Source organism: Nicotiana sylvestris, chromosome 7 (genome assembly GCF_000393655.2).
Source record: "Nicotiana sylvestris chromosome 7, ASM39365v2, whole genome shotgun sequence".
Lineage (NCBI taxonomy): Eukaryota > Viridiplantae > Streptophyta > Magnoliopsida > Solanales > Solanaceae > Nicotiana > Nicotiana sylvestris.
In genome coordinates, this window is record NC_091063.1 from 142,268,881 (window position 1) to 142,281,237 (window position 12,357).

Here is a 12,357-nt window from a genome sequence, read left to right on the forward strand (position 1 = left end):
CAAAAACAAATAATAAAAAAAACATGTCAAAATTCTAATTCTGTCATAAAGAAGTCGGGTGACGCTGTTTTGGCAAGACATAGCCGAATGTTCCCGAAAGGGACGCCGGAAGGCTGACTTTGCATAAACAGCCACCTTTGGGTCATTTTTTAAGATTTGGTCCAGTTGACCCACACAGCCTTAAAAAATCTTCGTCCCCGAGACGTTGAAAGGCTGTGTTTGCAATATTGAGTTTGCTAATTTGAGAAACGATAAAAAGAATCATGAATAAGTCAGGTGATATTGTTTTGTCATAAATTGCCGAATGTTCCTGAAAGGGACGCCGGAAGGCTGACTTTGCATAAACAGCCACCTTTTGGTCATTGTTTTAGATTTGGTCCAGTTGACCCGCACAGCCTTAAAAATCTTCGTCCCCGAGGCACTGAAGGGCCGTGTTTGCAACACCAGGTTTTTATTATTGTTTGAAAAAAAAAGAAGAGTCAGCGGTAAGGTGAATACCGTTTGGATTTTTAGTCATAATAAGCCGAGCCAGCTTCGGCCGCGTCTTAAAACCGTTCTTGCCGAAATAGCCTTAGAGTATCTTTCAGTTGTCGAAAGGTTATTTTCGTAAAAGAACGGACAAGTTTGTAAAGTGTCATAAAATAATCCTCATCGGCCTCAAAATTCATGTGAAAGTTGGAAAGGGCCACGTTTGCAAAAACAACCATTTGGTTAAAATTAGCAAATGGAGGAAGGAAGCTGGCCATTTGCTTTGGAGTTTGTAAATCTTTTAATTAGAACACGTGGGTTGTTTGATTTTCGAGTTTGTAGGTCATCTTCAAACCTTTGAAACCCAGTTTGTTTTAATATGAAAATAAAAAAAATAAAATGTTGAGTATTATTTATCTCTTATTGTTCCGAACTACGCAAGGTCTGATTCATGCGCGGTCATGATACGTAGGCAATCTCCATAAGATTCGACCGCCATTAATAAAGAAAGAAAAAAAGAGAGAAGAAAATACAAAAATAAAATAAAATACAGGGTTTCCCAAAGTACTTTAAAAGGACAAATGAGCAAGCCGGGATGACGCATGTTGTTTGAAGTAAAACATGTTATAAACGGTTAACTGCCTAGGAGCATTGCATCATCAATGTGTTGTTATCCAAATCTGTTAAACTCTAACGCTAACAAAGTTTGTTGTTGTCTCAATCAAGACAGTTAGTTGTTAAAGAATTCTGGCAACACACCCTTACCAAACCAGATCCAAAGGACCGGCAACAACAAGCATGACTACTTCAGAGAATAGTACCGAGGAAGAGAGGCCGTTGAGCCAGTTGTTAAAAGAAGCGATGGGAAAAATAGAAAGGATGGGACTAGAGATGAATGCAATGCAGTTAGATCTAGCCAAAGCACAAAAGAGCCCTGAGCCACTAGGGCACATGCCGGAATACCCTCACTCCGGCCCTTCAACAAGCCTCCCGAATCACCGTTATCATCAGGAGAGAAGCCCCCATGATTCCCAAGCTCCACTACCCCATCAACCTCTCCTAACACCAAATGTTCCCGCTTTTGTGGGACCCACATCAGCCACCCTACAAAGATCAACCAGCGAACCATTGTTTCAGGCTCATGATACGCAATATTATCCCCCTGAGCCCACATTTCATGCACCAGAACCCCACACCTACAACCCGCACTTAGAGGTACCGGCAGAGATCGAAAAGCCGGTTAAAATCCCCGAACAAGATGAGGTGATGAGGAAGTTCAAAAGCCTGGAGCAGTCCTTCAGGAACCTGCACGGATTGGGCAACCAGGTCAGCGTGGCCTACAAGGATCTATGCCCTTTCCCGGACGTCCAACTCCCGGCTGGGTTCAAGATGCCTAAGTTTGATTTATATGAAGGGCACGGTGATCCCATGGCACATTTGCGGGGCTTTTGTAGCAAAATGAGAGGGGCAGGCGGCAAAGATGAGCTACTGATAGCTTATTTCGGTCAAAGCTTGAGTGGATCGGCACTAGAATGGTATACGAGGTAGGATTCCAGCAGATGGTACACTTGGGATGATCTGGCGCAGGCTTTCGCAGGTCACTTTCAATACAACCTCGAGATATTCCCTGACCGTCTCACGTTGCTGAGGACTGGAAAGAAGCCTGGGGAAAGTTTTCGTGAGTTTGGTTTCCGCTGGAGAGAACAAGCAGCCAGAGTTGATCCTCCCATGAAAGAGGGAGAAATGGTGGACTACTTCTTACAAACACTGGATCCAACTTACTTTGGTCACTTGGTGACAGCGGTTGGGAAATCCTTCAATGAAGTGGTAAAGATAGGGGTCATGATAGAGGAGGGTCTAAGGTCTGACAAAATCCTAAATTACTCAGCGCTCAAGGCAACGACCCAGGCTATTCAGAGCGGCGCGGGAGGTGCGCTCGAGGTCGCATCAGTCGAAGCAGGTACTGGGTCCAAATTCAGAGGTCCTTCTCCTCACTACCAACCCAGACCCAGTCATCCAAATTATCCACACACTCCATACAACCTTCCACAACCCTACTACCCACCATCAAAGCCACTCTTTTCAGCCCATCATGCCCAAACCTGCCCCCGAGCTCCATATAATCCGCCTCAGTATTATCCTCCGAACAAGGTCCGGTCGCAGGGTCAACCATCAGGTCACCCCCGATGGCGAGAGCCAGCACCACATAATGCATTCTTTCCTTCTCAACATTTTCAAACACCCAACGACCCTAGAAAACAGGGGCATGGGGGAAACAAAGGAAAAGAAACAATTTCACGCCAATTGGGGAGTCCTACGCAAGTTTGTTTGAAAAGCTAAAGCTTTCAGGCCTGATTGAGCCGCTCCTTGGCTATACTCCAGACCCATATGCAAAAGGATTCGATCCTGCTGTACAATGCATGTACCACTCTAATGTCCAAGGATATAGCATTGAAGACTGTCGTTCTTTGAAAAAGGAAATAGAAAGAATGATTCAGGAAGGGGCAATTATGATCGATGACAGTGACAGGGAGCACGCGAATCCTCTTGAGAACTTGTTGACTGATGTTGATGATATTGAAGTTGGTGATGGTCTTGGCAATGTTGATATAGAGCTCAATGGCTAAAAGGCCATGCTTGGCAGTTGGAAAGACACTCCATTTTGGGTCAGCCGGAGATGCCGTGCTTGGATAGTTGGAAAGACACTCCATTTTGGGTCAGCCGGAGAGGATCTTTGATGGTTTATTTTGTTGTCATTTCTGTTGTCTGGATTATTCTTAGGGTTGTAATCCGGATATTGTCTTGTGTCAAACCTTCTTATCTTTCCATTTCGTCATAGTGGTCTGTTTAAGTTTTGTCCAGTTTGTTTAAGATTTTATTCTGGTTTGTTTTGTTTGTCTTGTCGTTCAAGCCATTTCACCGGTAATCTAATGCAAAATCCGCTCCTTTTTATTTCCAGTTTTCTTTTGTTTAGTCCTTTTTTCATTGTTATTCAACGCCGATTCTAGTGACATGACATGCGCACACAGTTTGGGCCTAATCTAAAAAGTTAATCATTAAACCCTGGGAAGGGGATCAAAGCATTTAATGGAAATAAAAACGGTTTGAGATTATTTGGACCCGAGTCGTGTGGAACTAGGACAAGTAAAGCATAGAGAAAACCGTTAAAAGCAAGATTCGCCAAATTGGCATGAGGGTCGTTCATGATAATGAGAGTGTCGCCCAACGGTGCTTTAGAAAGGACAAATGAAAAAGCAAATGTTGAATATAATTGTCAAGTCCAGCACCATCGGAAGAGGCTACAAATCCTTGTTTAAATTGTGTTGTTTGCATTTGGCATGTTTTGAAGACTGGAATGACGAAGACATTTTGTTCTGCTACCTAAACACTTTATCATTCGTTAACCCCTTTTGAGCCTTATTTATTTTCCTTTCATACCCCTCATTCGGAATCGGTAACAACATATTAGAAACACAAAACATGGAAGATAAAAAAAAAAAAACGAAAAAAGAAGAATAAAAGAAAAAAGAAAAAAAAACGACGAAAAAAAATGAAAGAAGAAAAAAAAGAAAAGAAAAAAAACAAACAAAAGAAAGTCGGAATGAAAAGAGGAATTGGGAACTACGTTTGACCTGATTCCTCAAAGAGGATACGTAGGCGCTTCACGGCTCGGTCATAGTTTTGAAAAATGAAAAAAAAATCAATTAAAATAATCTCCAAGCAAGAAACTGGGGCAAATGTTGCGTTTGTTGTAAATAAATCTAGTTCCAAAGGTTGTAATGAATAACCCAAAAATCGATGCATTTTCGAGCCTTTAATACCCTTTCTTTCTAGCCCTATCCAAAACCCACATTACGGTCCAAAGAAAGACCTTCTGATCAGTCTTCAAAAGATGCCAAGTCATACAAATGAGAGTCTTACCGGTGAACATAACATTCTGTTCCACAGCAGAAATGACTCTAATCCCCAGCAGAAAGAGTCATACCGGCAACACTCCAAATCCTCAGCTGGAAAGTGATACAAATGAGAGAGTCTTATCGGTGAAAACCTTCACAGGCACCATAAGGCGATGAAAGCTGAGAGAAAAACCAAAACGAGAGAGGCTTGATAGTGAAAACCCTTCGGGCACTACAAGTTGGATAAGATTGGGAATCAGATGGGGAATCGTCAAGGGAAGGTCTTGAAAGATGATCGACGGCAGAGAATAGGCCACATGTGCATGTCATGATTATTAGAGTCGGTGTCGGCGTTTGATAGACTTTTATTTATAGTTTCTTTTGTTAAAGAGTCATCTTTTTCCTTTGTCTTTTATTCAGTTCCCCTTTTGTTTATCTCTCTCCTTTCATAGGAACATTCCCCAGTAGAGTCTGTTTGGTCAGAACCAGTGGAAATGACTTCAAAATAGGCCATCAGCTTTCCAATTATGCAAGACGGGATCTGACTAGTACACCCAAGTGGTATAGGTCAGGAAGGAACAGGCGCAAAACCCGTGTCAAGAAGGGTATCCTCATCAAGATGAGATTGATAAAAGGGATGGGCCAGTGTCAGCAATTAGTATCATCCCCAGCAAGTTTTGATAGCATAATGGAACACAAAGCTGGGAAAGGAGAAAGAGGAAACCATCCCCAACAAGAGTGACATGACCGCTTACCATGTTTTTAAACTAACAAATTTTTCTTTGATTTAGAAACAGGGAAAATGAACGTTATTGATGGCGGAAAGACATGCCATAAATAAAATCATCAAACCGGGGCAGAAAATTTTCTCATTGTGAAAATTTTCTTGAAGGCATGTACCCATTTGGGGAAGAAGAAAGATAACACCAGTCTCAAGGGAGCTGATCTTTGAACCAGCGTTATCCCCAAGTTTTAAGGAAGCTGAATCCCCAGCGGACCGAACAAAAAGATTGAAACTTGTGTTTGAAAGGCAAAGGGCCAGTGTCGCTCCCGGCAGGCTTCAGAAGAGTGGAGCACCAATTTTGAAGGAATGAAAATCCCCCAATAGCGTTATCCCCAGCGAACAGGTAAGTAAATAAGTCCTCAGCAGTGTTATCCCCAACAAGTTTTGAGGTAAGATATTTTCAAATTTAAGGATATGTCGGGTCATCCGCCCTCGAATAGGATAGTTTGGGTTCATCCACCCTCGAATAGGATAGTTTGGGTTCATCCGCCCTCGAATAGGATATTTTGGGTTCATCCGCCCTCGAATAGGATATTTTGGGTTCATCCGCCCTCGAATAGGATATTTCGGGTTCATCCGCTCTCGAATAGGATATGTCGGGTTCATCCGCCCTCGAATAGGATATGTCGGGTTCATCCGCCCTCGAACAAGATAGTTCGGGTTCATCCGCCCTCGAATAGGATAGTTCGGGTTCATCCGCCCTCAAATAGGATATGTTGGGTTCATCCGCCCTCAAATAGGATAGTCCGGGTTCATCCGCCCTCGAATAGGATTTTATTTTCAAAGTTGTTGTTGAAGACAGGCGCCCACCTGAATAACGAGAGGAATACTTTTTTGTCTGTTCATTTCACATATTAGGCGCCCACCTGTATAACAAGGGAATACATTTTGTGTCTTTACCATTAGGCGCCCACCTGTATAACAAGGGAATACATTCCACGCCTTTACCAATAGGAGACGCACTTCCTAAGTCTAGTTTTGCCAATAGGAGAAGCACTTCCTAAGTTTATTTTTATCCATAGGAGATGCATTTCCTCCTAAGTTTAGTTTTACCCATAGGAGATGTATTTCCTCCTAAAGTTTATTTTACCCATAGGAGACGCACTTCCTAAGTTTATTTTTACCCATAGGAGATGCATTCCCTCCCAAAGTTTAGTTTTACCCATAGGAGATGCATTTCCTCCTAAGTTTAGTTTTACCCATAGGAGACGCACTTCCTAAGTTTATTTTTACCCATAGGAGATGCATTTCCTCCTAAGTTTAGTTTTACCCATAGGAGATGTATTTCCTCCTAAAGTTTATTTTACCCATAGGAGATGCATTTCCTCCTAGAGTTTAGTCGTACCAATAGGAGACGCACTTCCTAAGTTTATTTTACCAACAGGAGACGCACTTCCTAAGTTATTTCACCAGTAGGAGATGCACTTCCTAAAAATAGTTTCACCAATAGGAGACGCACTTCCTAAGCTAAGTTTCACCAATAGGAGACGCACTTCCTAAATTAAGTTTCACCAAGAGGAGACGCACTTCCTAAGTTAAGTTTCACCAGTAGGAGACACACTTCCTAAGAATAGTTTCACCAATAGGAGACGCACTTCCTAAGTTAAGTTTCACCAAGAGGAGACGCACTTCCTAAGTTAAGTTTCATCAAGAGGAGACGCACTTCCTAAGAAGTTTCACCAATAGGAGACGCACTTCCTAAGTTTAGTTTCACCCAATAGGAGACGCACTTCCTAAGAATAGTTTCACCAATAGGAGACGCACTTCCTAAGTTAAGTTTCACCAATAGGAGACGCACTTCCTAAGTTAAGTTTCACCAGTAGGAGACGCACTTCCTAAAAATAGTTTCACCAATAGGAGACGCACTTCCTAAGCTAAGTTTCACCAATAGGAGACGCACTTCCTAAATTAAGTTTCACCAAGAGGAGACGCACTTCCTAAGTTAAGTTTCACCAGTAGGAGACGCACTTCCTAAGAATAGTTTCACCAATAGGAGACACACTTCCTAAGTTAAGTTTCACCAAGAGGAGACGCACTTCCTAAGAATAGTTTGACCAATAGGAGACACACTTCCTAAGTTAGTTTTGCCAATAGGAGACGCACTTCCTAAGTTCAGCTTTGCCAAGAGGAGACGCACATCCTAAGATAGTTTCACCAATAGGAGACGCACTTCCTAAGTTAGTTTTGCTAATAGGAGACGCACTTCCTAAGTTCAGCTTTGCCAATAGGAGACGCACATCCTAAGTTAGTTTTACCAATAGGAGACGCACTTCCTAAATTTATTTCACCAAGAGGAGACGCACTTCCTAAATCTATTTTACCAATAAGAGTCGCACTTCCTAAGCTCAGTTTTACCAACAGGAGACGCACTTCCTAAGTTTATTTCACCCAATAGGAGACGCACTTCCTAAAGTATAGTTGTACCCATAGGAGACGCACTTCCTAAGTAAGTTTTACCAATAGGAGACGCACTTCCTAAGTTTAGTTTTTCCCAATAGGAGACGCACTTCCTAAGTTTATCGTACTCATAGGAGACGCACTTCCTAAGTTTATTTTACCAATAGGAGACGCACTTCCTAAAGTTTAGTTTTACCCCATAGGAGACGCACTTCCTCAGTTTAGTTTTACCATAGGAGACGCACTTCCTCAATTTAGTTTTACCATAGGAGACGCACTTCCTCAGTTTAGTGTTACCCCATAGGAGACGCACTTCCTCAGTTTAGTTTTACCATAGGAGACGCCTTTCCTAAGTTTATTTTACCCATAGGAGACGCACTTCCTAAGTTCAGTTTTACCAGTAGGAGACGCACTTCCTCAGTTTTGTTCCACCCCATAGGAGACGCACTTTTTAAGTTTAGGTCGTTCAGGTTATATTTTTGCTTTAGGAGACGCACTTCCTAGTCTGGTTCATTTAAGATTTCATTCGTAGGAGACGTATTTCCTAGTTTGAGTCATTGAGATTTTTACCCATAGGAGACACTTCCTAATATTGATAGTTCATTTATAGGAGACGCACTTCCTAGTTTGGTTTTTTTTCAGGTTATATTTTATTTCAGGAGACGCACTTCCGGAATTGAGGTTTCACCCTTAGGAGATGCACTTCCTAGTTTGATTCATTTTAAGTTCGACCATAGGAGACGCACTTCCTAGTCTAGTTTATTGAAGTTTTACCTGTAGGAGACGCACTTCCTAATCCAGATCTTTCAAGTTTTTCTTTTTAGGAGACACACTTCTTAAATTGAGATTTTATTCATAGGAGACACACTTCCTAGTTTTAGTCAATGAAGTTTTCACCCCTAGGAGACACACTTCCTAGTTTAGTTCATTCCGATTCAACCATAGGAGACGCACCTCCTAGTTTGAATCATTGAGGTTTTAGCTTAGCAGACACTTTTGCTAGCAAGAGTTTTTGGTTTTACTCGTAGGAGATGCACATCCTAGTCTAGTCTTTTGTTTACTCTCATCATTGCATCAGTAGTATAAGTGGGTTACATTTTTGCTAACGACTCACAAATCTTCCTAGTGCAAACTGGGTTAGGAAATTTTCGTTTGTTTTGGTTGTCAGGAGCCTTCCTGTAGAGCGGAGGTTGTTGTATGTCGAAGATTGAAGAAGTCAGGAGTCCGCCTGTAGAACAGAGGATAAAGCAGTAACCCACTGGAAGGCAGAAGGCTATAACAGAAATCTCCAGCATTCAATCCAAGTTGTAAATGGCAGAAGCTCGCCTCAAGAATGCGAGTCAACAATCTGAGATGATCAACAGAAGCTAGTCACGAAAAAAAAGAAAAAAAAAAAGAAAAAGGAATCCAAAGTATGGAAGTGGAGAACATATGTGGTCTGCTCAAGAACTAGCGCCTACAACTATCAAGTATCAAGGTTCAAATCCAAAGTCTGTATGAAGCACCATTCAAGACTCAAGATCAAGCTTCAGAAGACTTAAAGATAGGAATCCTTGTAACTAGTAGCTGATAGGCTTAGTTAGTCTATTTTCAGTTTTTATTTTTGATGTAATGACAGGACCGCGGACCGGAACCTCAACGGAACGGCACCTCGACCGGCTCTTCACCTCGGTACACTCTACCATCTCTCTCATTTCCGAACTACATGTGGCCTGATTCCTGTATAACCAAGGATATGTAGGCAGCTCAGATACCAGGGCTCGGTCACATCCCCTTCCTTTCCTTAGTGTAGTCCCTCCAAATAATGGTCGGGTCAAAAACATGTCTAGTCGTTCTTTGTCGGAAAACTCTTCGTGTTTCCAGTCAAAGAGGGGCAGCTGTAGACACCTGATTTTTGACCCTCCCCGAGAATTTTCACATTTTTAGCGTGAATATGTGAAATTGGGTCTAATATAGCTATTTTAACTATTTTACTTTATTTCGTCGCAAAAGAAAAAATTACAAAAAATATATATATAAATTTTTAGTTTATGTATTTCTCATAAACTTGAAAAATACAAAAAATAGTACCTTATTTTGTACTTTACATAATTTCGAAAATTACCAAAAAATATAGTTCTATTAATGTTTTGTAGTCATTTTAATTTTTGAAAAATACAAAAATATTACTTTATATTTTATCTTTATATAAAAACGAAAATTACAAAAAAATAGTTTTATTAATATTTTGTAGCTATTTTAATCTTGAAAAATATTAAAAAAGATATAGTTTTGTTTAAATATTAGTCTTATTTTGGTAGCTATTTTGCTTAATCAGTTGAGCAACGTCGTGTTCCTATTTCTCGGGTCCAGGCAAAAGAATAATATTCGGGTTCAAACTACCCATTTTTAGGCCTAATTTTCGGACCTAGCCCATAATAATCCGAGTCCACCACACATGGGGGACACGCGTGGGGAACACGGACGGAACCCCACACACGGGGAACCCCACCACGCATGGGGGACACAAGTCTCGAACCCCACCACGCATGGGGGTCCATTTCCTTGGCAAAAGCTACAAAAACACACGGACTGATTTTTAAAAGGGAGAGAACTTTGGAAAATTTTTGAAGGGATGTTCATGCTTCTTCTTCCTCACGAAAACCCTAAACAAAACCCTACTGTCCACCTCCGTGAAACCACCGGTGTCCACCACCCATCGTCTTCCTCATCGTGAAACCACCATAAACAGACCCTGCATCGTCCAGCAACCCCCTGTCAAGAAGCAGCTATTGCTGCTGCTTCGTCGACCCTACCGTCCAAACCACTAGCTCCCCGTCGTCACTGCCCTTCGATTGCTGCTGCCCAAGCAGCCCAGCAAACGACCACCACCAAACGACCCTTCCAGCGAACCTCCATAACTGGCCGGAAAACGAAACCAGAAAACCACTCCCTCAACAGACCCATCACGACCACCACCTCCGACCAGCAAGACCCCCCCCCCATGCCTCAGCTGCTATCAAGCTGTTGCTGCTTCCTCGTCAGAGTCACTACTGTTTCGCCACCCCCACGTCCAAACGACTGCCTGCAATGTCCAGCCATGAACGACCCTCCCTCCTTGCCATGACTGACCGGAAAACATACATACACACCAGCTGAAGCTTAACCGAAAAAACGTTCAAAAATAGCCCAGAAGTTTTGTCCGGGGTGAGGTCCGTTGAGGTCGTTTTTTGTTCGTCGAGGTCCGGTACATCGAGGTTGTTGTTCGAGGTTTCGTCGCAGGTCCAACGCATCGGACGTTAATCTCAAGTAGGTCATCTCTGCCCGTGTCCTTCATATTTGCTGTTTAGTAATATGTATATGTGTTTATTGAAATACAATCCTAGTTCATGTGAATAGTATGCAAGTAAGCAAGACATATATACATGATGTTGGTGAATTGCTATTGTTGTTAATTAACTCCGTATGGTATTGGAATTTGGCCGTGAACGTCTTTTCCTTTGTTTCGTTACTTTAAGTAGTTATTTGGCATTTTGTTTCTTCATGTTTAGATTGTTGTTGTCCAAATATTTGTCATAATAGGGGTTTGCATATATTATGAAAGGTGTTAATTATGTTAGTTCGTCTTAATAGTTGTTTATACATGTAGTAGTAATGTTAAAATTATAGTAGTAATTTTAATTCCACAGAAAAATACTCGTTTCATCAAATAAGTTCAATCTACAGCCCATGACCTCTCAAAGTAGTAAAAATGTAGTTATTTTAGCCTTATCTTATTTTTTTTTAAAATAAATAAATAAATAAAAATAAAATAAAATGAGACGAGCCTCGCCAAATAAAACACATAGATTGCGGGGCTCTCACAAAATATATGTATTAAATACTTAGATTCCGGGACAGGCCGTTTAGCAAAATTCACGGCCCTACCCAAAATAATAATGCGCTAGTTGCTTTAGGCGCGCCTTTAATAATTTATTCTCCCTAACTCGGGTGCACATTTATGTGACCCAAATCCAAATCTCAGCGGAGTTGAAATGTGTCTCTAAATCGCGGGTACATTGATTGTAACGTGGTTCGAGATGCATGCCCACGACGTTGCAAATTCGTTTAAAAAATAAGAATGAGATGAGCCTCGCCGAATAAAAATACAAATTGCGGGGCCCTCAGTAAATATTTTCTTTAAAATTGCTTAGACTTCGGGATGAACCGTTTAGCAAAATTCCACGGCCCTACCCAAAGTAAATGATACGCTAGTCGCTTTAGGCGCGCCTTTAATAATTTAATTTTCTTAAAACTCGGGTGCACATTTATGTGACCCAAATCCAAATCTCAACAGAGTTGAAATACACCACCAACCACGGGTGCATTGATGTGATGTGGTTCGAGATGTGTTTCCACGATGTTCACATTCTTGTAAAAATAATAATAACAATTATGAAAGCGGTAAAAAGATAAAATTTGCACATAAGTTCATATTTGTATAAAATCAGATAATCAAGCCGAATATAACAGTTGAGCGACCGTGCTAGAACCACGGAACTCGGGAATGCCTAACACCTTCTCCCGGGTTAACAGAATTCCTTATCCGGATTTCTGGTACGCAGACTGTAATATGGAGTCATTCTTTTCCTCGATTCGGGATTAAAAATTGGTGACTTGGGACACCCTAAATCTCCCAAGTGGCGACTCTGAAATAAATAAACAAATCCCGTTTCGATTGTCCTTTAATTGGAAAAAACTCCCTTGTACCCTCGCGGGTGCGGAAAAAGGAGGTGTGACACTAGGTAGTTGTGAGTGGCGCTCGTGTCTATAATTTCCCGAATGGACTTGCCA